The sequence below is a fragment of the Mastomys coucha genome, unplaced genomic scaffold (assembly GCF_008632895.1).
Source record: "Mastomys coucha isolate ucsf_1 unplaced genomic scaffold, UCSF_Mcou_1 pScaffold7, whole genome shotgun sequence".
NCBI lineage: Eukaryota > Metazoa > Chordata > Mammalia > Rodentia > Muridae > Mastomys > Mastomys coucha.
The window spans coordinates 94,778,197-94,790,327 of NW_022196913.1; positions in this window are offsets into that span (position 1 = coordinate 94,778,197).

Here is a 12,131-nt window from a genome sequence, read left to right on the forward strand (position 1 = left end):
TTGTTATTCCAGATGTATTTGCAAATTGCCCTTTCTAAGTCTGTGAAGAATTGAGTTGGAATTTTGATGGGGATTGCATTGAATAGATTGCTTTCAGCAAGATGACCATTTTTACTATATTAATCCTGCCAATCCACGAGCATGGGAGATCTTTCGATCTTCTGAGATCTTCTTCAATTTCTTTCTTCAGAAACATGAGGTTTTTGCCAAACAGATCTTTTACTTGCTTAGTTAGAGTCACACCAAGGTATTTTATATTATTTGTGGCTATTGTGTTGTTTCTCTAATTTCTTTCTCAGCCTGTTTATCCTTTGTGTAGAGTAAGGCCACTGATTTGCTTGAGTTAATTTTATATCCACCTACTTTGCTGAAGTTGCTTATCAGGTTTAGGAGCTCTCTGGTGGAATTTTTGGGGTTGCTTAAATATACTATCATATCATCAGCAAATAATGATAATTTGACTTCTTCCTTTCCAACATGTATCTCTTTGATCTCCTTTTGTTGTCTAATTGCTCTGGCTAGGACTTCAAGTACAATATTGAATAGGTAGGGAGAGAGTGGGCAGACTTGTCTAGTCCCTGATTTTAATGGGATTGCTTCAAGTTTCTCTCCATTTAGTTTGATGTTGGCTACTGGTTTGCTGTATATTTCTTTTACTATGTTTAAGTATGGGCCTTGAATTCCTGATCCAAGACTTTTATCATGAAGGGATGTTGGATTTTGTCAAATGCCTTCTCAGCATCTAATGAGATGATCATGTGTTTTTTTTCTTTGAATTTGTTTATATAGTGAATTACATTGATGAATTTCCATATATTGAACCATCTCTGCATCCCTGGGATGAAGCCTACTTGATTATAATGGATGATTATTTTGATGTGTTCTTGTATACAGTTTGCAAGAATTTTATTGAGTATTTTTACATCGATATTCATAAGGGAAATTGGTCTGAAGTTTTCTTTCTTTGTTAGGTCTTTATGTGGTTTAGGTATAAGAGTAATTGTGGCTTCCTAGAACGAATTGGGTAGAGTACCCTCTGTTTCTATTTTGTGGAATAGTTTGAGGAGTATTGGTATTAGGACTTCTTTGAAGGTCTGATAAAACTCTGCACTGGACTTGTTTTGGTTGGGAGACTATTAATGACTGTTTCTAGTTCATTGGCAGATATGGGACTGTTTAGATCATTGACCTGATCTTGATTTAACTTTGGTACCTGGTATTTGTCTAGAAAATTGTCCATTTCATCCAGGTTTTCCAGTTTTGTTGAGTATAGGCTTTTGTAGTAGGCTCTCATGATTTTTTTTGGATTTCTTCAGTGTCTGTTGCTATGTTTCCCTTTTCATTTCTGATCTTGTTAATTAGGATAATGTCTCTGTGCCCTCTACTTAGTCTGGCTAAGGGTTTATCTATTTTGTTGATTTTCTCAAAGAACCAGCTCCTGGTTTGGTTGATTCTTTGTGTAGTTCTTTTTGTTTCTATGTGGTTGATTTCAGCCTTAAGTTTGATTATTTCTTGCCTTCCACTCCTCTTAGGCAAATTTACTTCTTTTTATTCTAGAGCTTTCAGGTATGCTGTCAATTTGCTGGTATATGCTCTCCAGTTCTTTTTGTGGCACTAAAAGCTATGAGTTTTCCTCTTAGGACTACTTTCATTGTGTCCCATCAGTTTGGGTTTGTTGTGGCTTCATTTTCATTAAACTCTTGAAAGTCCTTAATTTCTTTCTTTATTTCTCCCTTGACCAAGTTGTCATTGAATAGAGTGTTGTTGAGCTTCCATGTATGTGTGGGTATTCTATTGGTGATGTTGTTATTGAGGAGCCTTAGTCCGTGGAGACCTGATAGGATGCAAGGAATTATTTCAATCTTCTTGTATCTGTTGAGGCCTTATCTGTGACCAATTATATGGTCACTTTTAGAGAAGGTACCATGAGGTGCATAGAAGAAGGTATATCCTTTTTTTTAGGATAAAAAGTTCTACAGATATCTGTTAAATCCATCTGTTTCATAACTTTTTTTAGTCTTACTGTGTCTTTGTTTAGTTTCTATTTCCATGATCTGTCCATTGCAGAGAGTGGGATGTTGAGATCTCCCACTCCTATTGTGTGCAGTGCAATGTGTGCTTTGAGCTTTAGTAAAGTTTCTTGTATGAATGTAGATGCCCTTGCATTTGGAGCATAGATGTTCAGAATTGAGAGTTCATCTTAGTAGATCATACCTTTGATGAGTATGACATGTCCCTCCTTAACTTTTTTGATCACTTTAGGGTGAAAGTCGATTTTATTAGATATCAGAATGGCTACTCCAGCTTTTTTCTTGGGACCATTGTCTTGGAGATTTGTTTTCCATCCTTTTATTCTGAGGTAGTGTCTGTCTTTATCACTCAGGTAGGCTTTCTTGTATGCAACAAAATGTTGAGTCCTGTTTTTGTACAAGTCTGAGAGTCTATGTCTTTTTATTGGGGAATTGAGTCCATTGATAGATATTAAGGAAAGGTAATTGTTGCTTCCTGTTATTTTTGTTGTTAGAGTTGGAATTCTGTTCATATGGCTATCTTCTTTTAGTTTTGTTGGAAAATTACTTTTTTGCTTTTTCTAAGATGTAGTTTCCCTCCTTGTATTAAAGTTTTCCATTTATTACCCTTTGAAGGGATGAATTTGTGGAAATATATTGTGTAAATTTGGTTTTGTCATGGAATACTTTGGTTTCTCCTTCTACGGTAATTGGTAGTTTTGCTGGGTATAGTAGCCTGGGCTGGCATTTGTGTTCTCTTAGGTTCTGTATGACATCCACCCATGATCTTCTGGCTTTCATAGTCTCTGGTGAGAAGTCTGCTGTATTTCAGATAGGCCTGCTTTTATATGTTACTTGACCTTTTTCCCTCACTGCTTTTAATATTCTTTCTTTGTTTTGTGCATTTGGTGTTTTGACTATTATGTGGTGGGAGGAATTTCTTTTCTGGTCCAGTCTATTTGGAGTTCTATAGGCTTCTTGTATGTTCATGGGCATCTCTTTCTTTAGGTTCAGGAAGTTTTCTTCTATAATTTTGTTGAAGCTATTTACTGGTCCTTTAAGTTGGAGGTCTTCACTCTCTTCTATACCTCTTATCCTTAGGTTTGGTCTTCTCATTGTGTCCTGGATTTCCTGGATGTTTTGGGTCAGGAGCTTTTTGCATTTTGAGTTTTCTTTGACTGTTGTGTCAACGTTTTCTATGGTATCTTCTGCACCTGAGATTCTCTCTTCTATCTCTTGTATTCTGTTTGTGATACTTGCATCTATGGTTACTAATTTCTTTACTAGAATTTCTATCTCCAGAGTTGTCTCTCTTTGTGATTTCTTAACTGTTTCTACTTCCATTTTTAGGTCCTGTATGGTTTTGTTAAGTCCCTTCATCTGTTTGGTTGTGCTTTTTTGTGTTTCCTCTTCAAGGGCTTGAACCTGTTTACCTGTGTTCTCCTGTATTTCTTTAGTGGAGTTTTTCTCTATTAAATTCCTCTTCTTAAATTCCTCTATCACCATCATGAGATATATTTTTAGATCCAAATCTTGCTTTTCTGGTGCTTTGGGATATCCCGGACTTGCTGTGGTGGGAGTACTAGGTTCTGATGAAGCCAAGTAGTCTTGGTTACTGTTGGTAAGATTCTTGCGTTTGCCTTTCACCATCTGTTGATCTCTGGTGTTAGATGTTCTTACTGTCTCTTGCTGGAGCTTGTTCCTCCTGTGGTTCTGTAAGAGTGTGTCAGTACTTATGGGAAATCAACTCTCCTCAGGTAAGACCTGTGTGTAGTGGGCTGTGGATCAGTTGTCCCTCCTGAGTTCTCGGGTCAGAACAAACCCTGGAGACAGGCTCCCCACTTGCAGCGAAGGGGAAGAGAGGGCTATGGATCTGCAGAACCTCCTCCTATGTGAAGATGGAGGTAGAAAGGATCCTGCACTGGCTGCCCTGCTTCTTCTGAGGCCTGTGCCTCTTGGCTTTTCCTGCCTCCTCCTGAGTCTCTGGGTTGGATCACTCCCTGAAGGCAAGGTCTCTGCTTGTGGGGAAGAAGCAGAGAGGGCTGTGGATCTGCAGAACCTCCTCCTAGGTAAAGATGGAGGTAGAAAACTAAGTCAACTCTTAAAAACTCAAACATTTAATTGTGTCTGCCTTACAGTTTCAAAGTTTCAGTCCATTATAATCATGACAGAAAGCATGGCAGCATCCAGGCAGACATGGTGATCTAGAAGGAGATGGGTGTTTTACATCGGGATCAAAAGGCAGCAGGACACTGACTTCCACTTGGCTAGGAGAGTGGTCTCAAAACCCACCTCCATGGTGACATACTTCCTCCAACAAGGCCATACCTCCTAACCGTACCACCCATATGGGCCAAGCATACTCAAACCCCCACATTAGCTTTTAAATTAATAAAGATGATAAAGCCAGGAAGGTATAGAATAGTTGTTGAGAGTCAACTAGAATTTAGTTGAAGCTACACAAGTCTTACAGATTTTTGCAATATCAGAGAAGGAAATTATCAGTTTTAAAAGGACAAGTTTCAGCCAGGCTGTGGTGGCACACGCGTTTAATCCCAGCACTTGGGAGGCAGGGCGAGTGGATTTCTGAGTTCGAAGCCAGCCTGGTCTACAGAGTTCCAGGACAGCCAGGGTTATACAGAGAAACCCTGTCTCAAAAAACAAAACAAAACAAAACAAAACAAAACAAAAAATAAAAGGACAAGTTTCTGTTGGACCCCAAGTGAGCTTCACTGGTAGGAGGAAGTTTCTGTCAGCAAGGAAAGGCAATGTTTCAATGTGCTTTCTTGTACTTCAGTGGGACCTCCTGTGGGAGACTTAAGATGCACTGCTTTTAGGATGAACAAGCACATTTTACCTCTAGAATTGTTTGGCATCTCATTAAATGGTAGCTATCAATCTTTTTAAGTAAAGATCAGAAACTGGAGTGTCTAATTGCTATTGAGAAGTATATCTAATGAGTTAAGGTCTTCTTTCATTTATTTGACTTTAAATTTAAATAAAAACCTGGTATAATAAACACACTCATAAAATAATGAGCACTAGCTGGGAAAATTTAAGTGCACATGAAACTGGGCTTTGGGCTATTGGATCATGGCTTTTCTAGAGTATTTTGATACAGTTTGGGTTAAATTTGGCATTCTCATCATGCGTGCAAATGATGTCTCCCTTACTCATTCCTAGGATGTTTATAAGACTGCTCTTGTCTGTCTGAGACTCCCAGGGATGGAATTATAATATTGGGTTTCCTGATGGGTGTATCACATACTTTTATAGCTTGTTAAATTTTACATTGGCATTTGTGGATATGTCTTGCCAAATGAAGAGACTATATTTAAAAATCACAAACATGCACAAGGCAAAAGAGCTTTTTTTTTTCAAATAAATGATAATACCTCCTATTTGATAATCACAAGAATTATAAAATCATCTTGATTATAGATAAGTATTAAAATGTCTTACTTTATCTCAATATAAATAGGCATGTAATATGAGTCAGATTTTCTCAATTACATGGCTTCATTTTTTTGCATTCATCTGCTTTCAACTAAAGAGTGAGGCTATTAAGCAAAATTTATAGTTAATCTAGTTAAAATGGACATCTTTAGCAATTGGAGCAGCTGATAGCCCTCCCCCACTCTATCATGCCATTATAGAGAAGAAAGGAAATGTGTGTGGTAGATCTGACCCTGGCCTTTTTTATCTCATTTTATCTGAGATACACACTAAAGTCAGATAAAAATCAGAATCTCAAGAACAAAAGACTACATTCCCAGAAGACTATCATGCATAGGCACCCTGCAGAAGACTGTTCTCAGGATCCAGATAAGTCCTAGCGATCATATCTAGACAAAAGCACAGTTCTGCATCCTAGAGTGGCTCCTCTCCCCTCACCACTTCATACACAGATGGTAAAATTTATCTATAAGTGGAATTAAGGAGGGAAATATGTACTGAATTCTCAAATGTTCCAACCCCATTGTACCTTCACAATGCCTTCAGAAGGCCAAGAGACCACAATGACTGAAGAAGAACACTGTGGACTTCTTCCTAAATTGTTTTAATTTCAAACAAAGTCTAATTTAAAACACATCATGTACATTCTATTTCTAATTAATTAAAATTGCTGTGTGGTTCAAAAAAATGTCAGTTATCTCTTTCTTGAATCTATCCACATCTTGGCGAGCCATTTAAAAAATAGATCATAAGGATTTACCCTTACATCTAAAGGCTTCTAGTTACCTTAACTTTCTGCCGGCAAGTCTGACTAAGATAGACCCTTCAGTGTTCTTTGGACTATAGACTCTGAATGCTCTATTCTCAACCTTTGGCAGCCCCTTTTTCCAAAAAATATTTATGTTGCAATTCATAACAATAGCAATAAAAATAATGCTGAGGGTCAGCACAACACGAGGAATTGTGTGTATTAAAGGGCTGAAGAGTTAGGAAGATTGAGAATTACTGCTCTACTTGCTGATGTCAAGTTACTGAGATAAGATAGTAGACAGAGAAAACACATGTCCAAGCATATACCTCAGGTAAGCTATCTGAAGACCAATTGCAGACCCTAATTATGCTGGTTAACTACTCTTAACTTGACACAAATGAGGTAAATGGGAAGAGGAACTGATTCTATGTGTAGCTTGTGATGATATCTGCAAATTTTATAACACTCCATCCTCTCCCCCAAATTCAGTCCCTTGTCTCTACCTAAGATTTGTAGCAGTACACCAGCTACAACCTACCTCTACTCTCTGCACATATCTACAGATCACTCACATGTTGTCCTCCAACCTTCCTTTCCACTCATCCTGTTATGCCAGCCCCCAAATCCAGCAGGCTTTCCCTAGCAACCCACCAGCCAAACCTGCCAGTGAAGCAAGTAAATGAGCTAAACAGGTAGGTGACTTTCAGGTTTGCACTCTTCCTCCTCTCGTCCATATTCAATCCCACACTTTAATCCCTAACCATCTACCTGTAGTGGACTCTACGCAATGGCCCTCTCCATATTCCCAGGAGACTAAGAGATCCTGGGAGAACATCCTGTTTTCTTCTCTATTGTGGATTCCCTCAATTCCTCTCCTACTAACCCATACACAGTCCTAGGTATCAGCTCTTAATACTTAGGAATAAATTTATTTTAGAACACCATTGGGCATATCTATTAGGATCTCAAAAGAGTTTCCTACCAGGCAATACACAGGTGCAACACTCACTTAAGTGCCAAAGAAGATAACAGAAACAAAGAACAAAACATCCACCCAACAAAAACAAGACCACATATCAGCATGTAGAATTACAATCTTCTGTAACCTCACTCCTAGACCCCAGCTTAAAACAACAAACAAACAAAACATCAGAAATCAATAAAAGTCAGGATATGTCTCCACTAACTAGAACCTATTAACTCTACCAGAAAAGGCCTAAAGATTTGCAGCATAGCTCATACCTGAAGCACAAGACAAAAATTTTTAAGTAGGATTATTGATAAAATAGTGATCTTTAGAGAGAAAATAAATCCTTCAAAAATCTATAAAAACACAAACAAACAAAGAAATAAGTAAAAATATTCAAGAGTTAAAATGGAAATAGAATCAATAAAAAAACAAAAATGAAAAATTCTGGAAATTAAAACTTTTGGAATGGGAATGTCAGAGGCAAACCTTAATAACAGAATACAAGAAATGGAAGAGAGAACTAGTTTTCTCTTCTGCTAGATTCTCTGAGCACAGAGGGGTATAATTTGATGGAGACATCCCCTTAGAGCTGTATGTTTTCAGGTCTCTCTCTGTGCCTGGGTGTCTGGTTGTGACTTTGTCTTTGTTCCCATCTGCTGCTGGATAAAAAAGTTTCTCTGATGATGGCTGAATAAGGCATTGATTGATCGATGAATATTGTAGAATACCATGAGGAGTCATTTAATGTTACTTTTTAATTTTTTTATATAAAACAGTAGTACTTAGCTTTATCCTAGGTCTCTAGGCTATCTAATCTCTGGTTCTTGCTCACCCAAGCAGTTTCAGACATGAGTTCCATCTTGTGGAGTTGGCCATAAGTCAAATCAGACATTGATTGACTATTTCTGCAAGTTCAGTGCCAACAAAACCCTAGCATATTTTATCAGCAGGACTGATTGTAGGTCAAAGTTCTGTGCCTGGGTTGTGGTGTACATTTATCTTTGGGTAGCATGCAAAATACCTTTCAAACCAAAGAAGCTAGAACATGGGGTGGAGATTAGATGTGGGCACCAGCTCAACTTCCCCATGTTCAATGAATTGGATGTGTGTGGTCTTTGGTGATGGAGCCTTGCTGTCCATTTTCAGAGAACAGCCTACTGTCTTCAAAACTGCTTGGTTTGTTTGGGAATTTCCATGAGACCACTTGACCAGAAACTCAATAAATCCAACCATAGTACTGGAAGCTTCATTTGGTGACAAGATACAGGAAGTTAATAGCTCTCATTATTTGGAGACTTCATTAGAATCATCTTCATATTTTTCATTAATTTATTTTTCCTTTATTTTTTTGAATTTATTTAATTTGTTTATTTTACAATCCATATTTTATTCTTGACTGTCCACCGTCCTACTGCTCCACATCTCATACCTCCTTCCCACCCCTTGTCTCCATGTGGTTGTCCCCACTCACCCGCCCCACCTGACCTGTGACTGTGGGATGCCCTGTCTTCCTGCTGGAAGTGGGCTCTATAGGTTCCCTCTTCCTACTGTTGGGCATTTCATCTATGGTCTCTCCCTTTGAGTCCTGAGAGTCTCTCACCTCCCAGTTCTCTTTACTCACTTTACATCCCAATCACAGCCCTCACCACTGTCCTCCCTTCCTAGTCCCCTCTGCTATCTGCCTTCCCCTTCACTTCTGAGAAAGGGGAGAACCCTGGTGGGTACCAACCTACCCTGGCACATCATGTAATTGAAGGACTAGGCACATCCTCTTCCACTGAGGAAAGACAAGGCAGCCCAGTTAGGGCAACAGTATCCATAGGCAGGTAACAGAATCAGGGACAGCCCTGATTCAGTTGTTGGTGAACCTGCATGAAGATTAAACTGCACATCAGTTTCTTATATGCGGATGGGGTACAACCAGCTCACATTTGCTCTTTGGTGGTTCAGTCTCTGGGAGCCACCAAAGGTCCAGGTTAGTTGACTCTGATAGTCTTCTTGTGGAGTCCCTATCCCATCTGAGTCCCTCAATCTTTCCCTCAGCTCCTTCACAAGAACTGAGCTTCATCTAGTAAGTGGCTGTGGGTACCTACATCTGTTTTGGTCAGCTCCTATGTGGAGCCTCTCAGAGGTAAAAAGTTTCTACTGCACTAGACTTCCATACCATCTTCCAATGTTCCTCAATTCTACCTGTCTCACATTGCTTAACCCCATCTCCCTTTCTCCTCCTTACCTGATCCTACCATTTCTATACCACCATTATCTAGTTCACACAGAAAATTTATTCTATTTCTCTCTCCCAGAGATGCATTTCCCTAGTCCCTTCTTCTATACCTAACCTCTCTGGGACTATGGATTGTAGCTTTGTTATCATTCATTTTATGACCAATACCCATATATAACTAAATATATACCATATTTATTTTTCTGGGTCTGGGTAACCTCACTCAGATTGATTTTTTCTAGTTTCATTAATTTGTCTGCAAATTTCATGATATCATGTTTAAACAACTGAGTAATACTCCATTGTCTAAATGTACATTTCCTTTAACCATTCTTGTGTTGAGAAACATCTAGGTTGTTTCCAGTTTTTGACTATTATGAAAAAGCAGCAATAAACATGGTTGAGCAAGTGTCTTTCTGGTACAATGAAACATTCTTTAGGTATATGAACAAGAGTGGATCACTGGACCTTGAGATAGATCAATAGATTTCCATAGTGACTGTACAAACTTTCAGTTCAACCAGCAATGGATGAATAGTCCTCTTATTCCATATCCTTACCAGCATAAGCTGTCCCTGCACTATTGATATTAGCCATTCTGACAGGTGTAAGATCTCAAAGTATCTCAAAGAATCTCAAAGTAGTTTTGATTTACATTTTTCTGATGGTTAGGTGTTGAATATTTCTTTAAGGATTTCTCAGTCATTTGAGTTTCTTCTATTGAAAAATATGTTTAAATGTGTAGCCCAGGTTTTAATTACATTATTTAGTTTATTGATATCTACTTTCATATATTCTTTATATGTTTTGAATATTGGCCTTTTAATAGATGTGGAACTGGTAAAAATGCTTTCCCATTCTGTAGGCTACTGCTTTGTCTGATTGATGATGTTCTATGCCTTACAAAAGCTTTTTGGAAGGACAATTCAGAGACTGCTCTACCTGAGATTCCTTTCCATATTCAGTCATCAAACTCAGACACTATTGTGGATATCAGCAAGTGCTGGTTGACAAGAGCCTGATATAGCTGTCTCCTGAGAGACTCTGACAGTGCCTGACCAATACAGAAGTGGAGACCCACAACTATCCATTGGACTGAACATAGGGTCCCCAGTGAAGGAGCTAGAGAAAGGATCCAAGGAGCTGAAGGGTTTGTAGCCCCTTAGGATGAACAACAATATGAACTAACTAGTACCCTCAGAGCTCCCAGGGACCAAATCATCAACCAAAGAGCACACATGGTGTGACTCATGGCTCCAGCAGCATATGTATAGCAGAGGATGGTCTAGTTGGCCATCAATGGGAAGAGAGGCCAGGTTTATGCTCCAGTGTATGGGAATGCCAGGGACAGGAAGTGGGAGTAGATGGGTTGGTGAGCAGGGGAAGGGGGAAGAAAATGGGGTTTGTTTTTTTGTATTTGAATTTTTTTGGAAGGGTAACCAGGAGAGGAGATATTATTTGAAATGTAAATAAAGAAAATAAAATAAATAAATAAAAACAAAAAACCAAAAGCTTTTCAGTTTCATGAGGCTACATTTATTAATTATTATTCTTAAGGCTTGTACTAACTTAACAGGAGTGAGGTGGGAATGGGTAGGTGGGTAGAAAAGCATTCTCATAGAGGCAAAGGGGAGGGAGAATGGGGGGGGGATTATGGATGGGAAATTAGGAAGAGGGACAACATTTGAAATATAAATAAATAAAGTAACTAATAAAAAAGAAAATTTCCACCATCCCCTCAGACTCTTTAGCTCGTCACCCTGCTTTATTCCACCTTCAAAGCATTGGAACTGTGGCATTGTAGGTAAGCCTAAGGCTCTTCAAGGATTCAGTGACTGAAACTGCAGTTGCTGTTATTTAATGTCACTAGATGGCAAGGTCTGATTGCTTTGTTGAGTTGCTTAAATTCATTAAAGAGGATACACTCTTAAGTTAGTAAACTATGCTAATGGCCTCAAAAAAATGGACTATAAAAATGGCTCACTCCTGTTACACTGTCAGTTGGAGCACATTAGTCATTCACAGGTGTCTTTTCACCCTCCAGTTGTTCAAGTGTCTGTCATTGATAGATATTCAAGGTTGACTTCTAAGACAGTGAGATAAAGTTGTTACTCTCCTACATTATGTGGATACTCCCAAATCCCAAGGGCATTTCTATTATATTCTCTTAATCAGTGACAAGGGTTGAGAAGAAGATTTGGTCTCTTGCACTAATTGTGACAATATTTTATAGACTGTAATGCATTGTCTAGTTTGTCTATCATGTGTCTATCTACCTATCTACCAACCTACCTGCTTATCTACCTTTCCTATCGAAATGTAAACCTTATGAGGATGATCTTAGTTGTTCCTTACTATGTCACTAGTGAATAGAACAGTACTTAGCACATAGTGGTTACTCAATAAAAAGTGAATGGAGGAACAGCTTTACTTGATCTATGCAACCATAATACAAAAATATTTAAGAAGTTTAAACTTGGTGTTGGTGAGGAGCTACACGGTTTGTCGGTGGCGGCTGCTCAGTCTGTTTTTTCCTGTCCCCTAAAGCACCCAGGACTGCATCATGGACTTTCAGCACCGACCTGGAGGCAAAACTGGGAGTGGGGGTGTAGCCTCCTCCTCCGAGAGCAACCGGACCAGAGAGAGCGCCTGTGGCAACTGGCCCTGGAAACCATCGACATCAACAAGGACCCGTATTTTATGAAGAACCACCTGGGATCC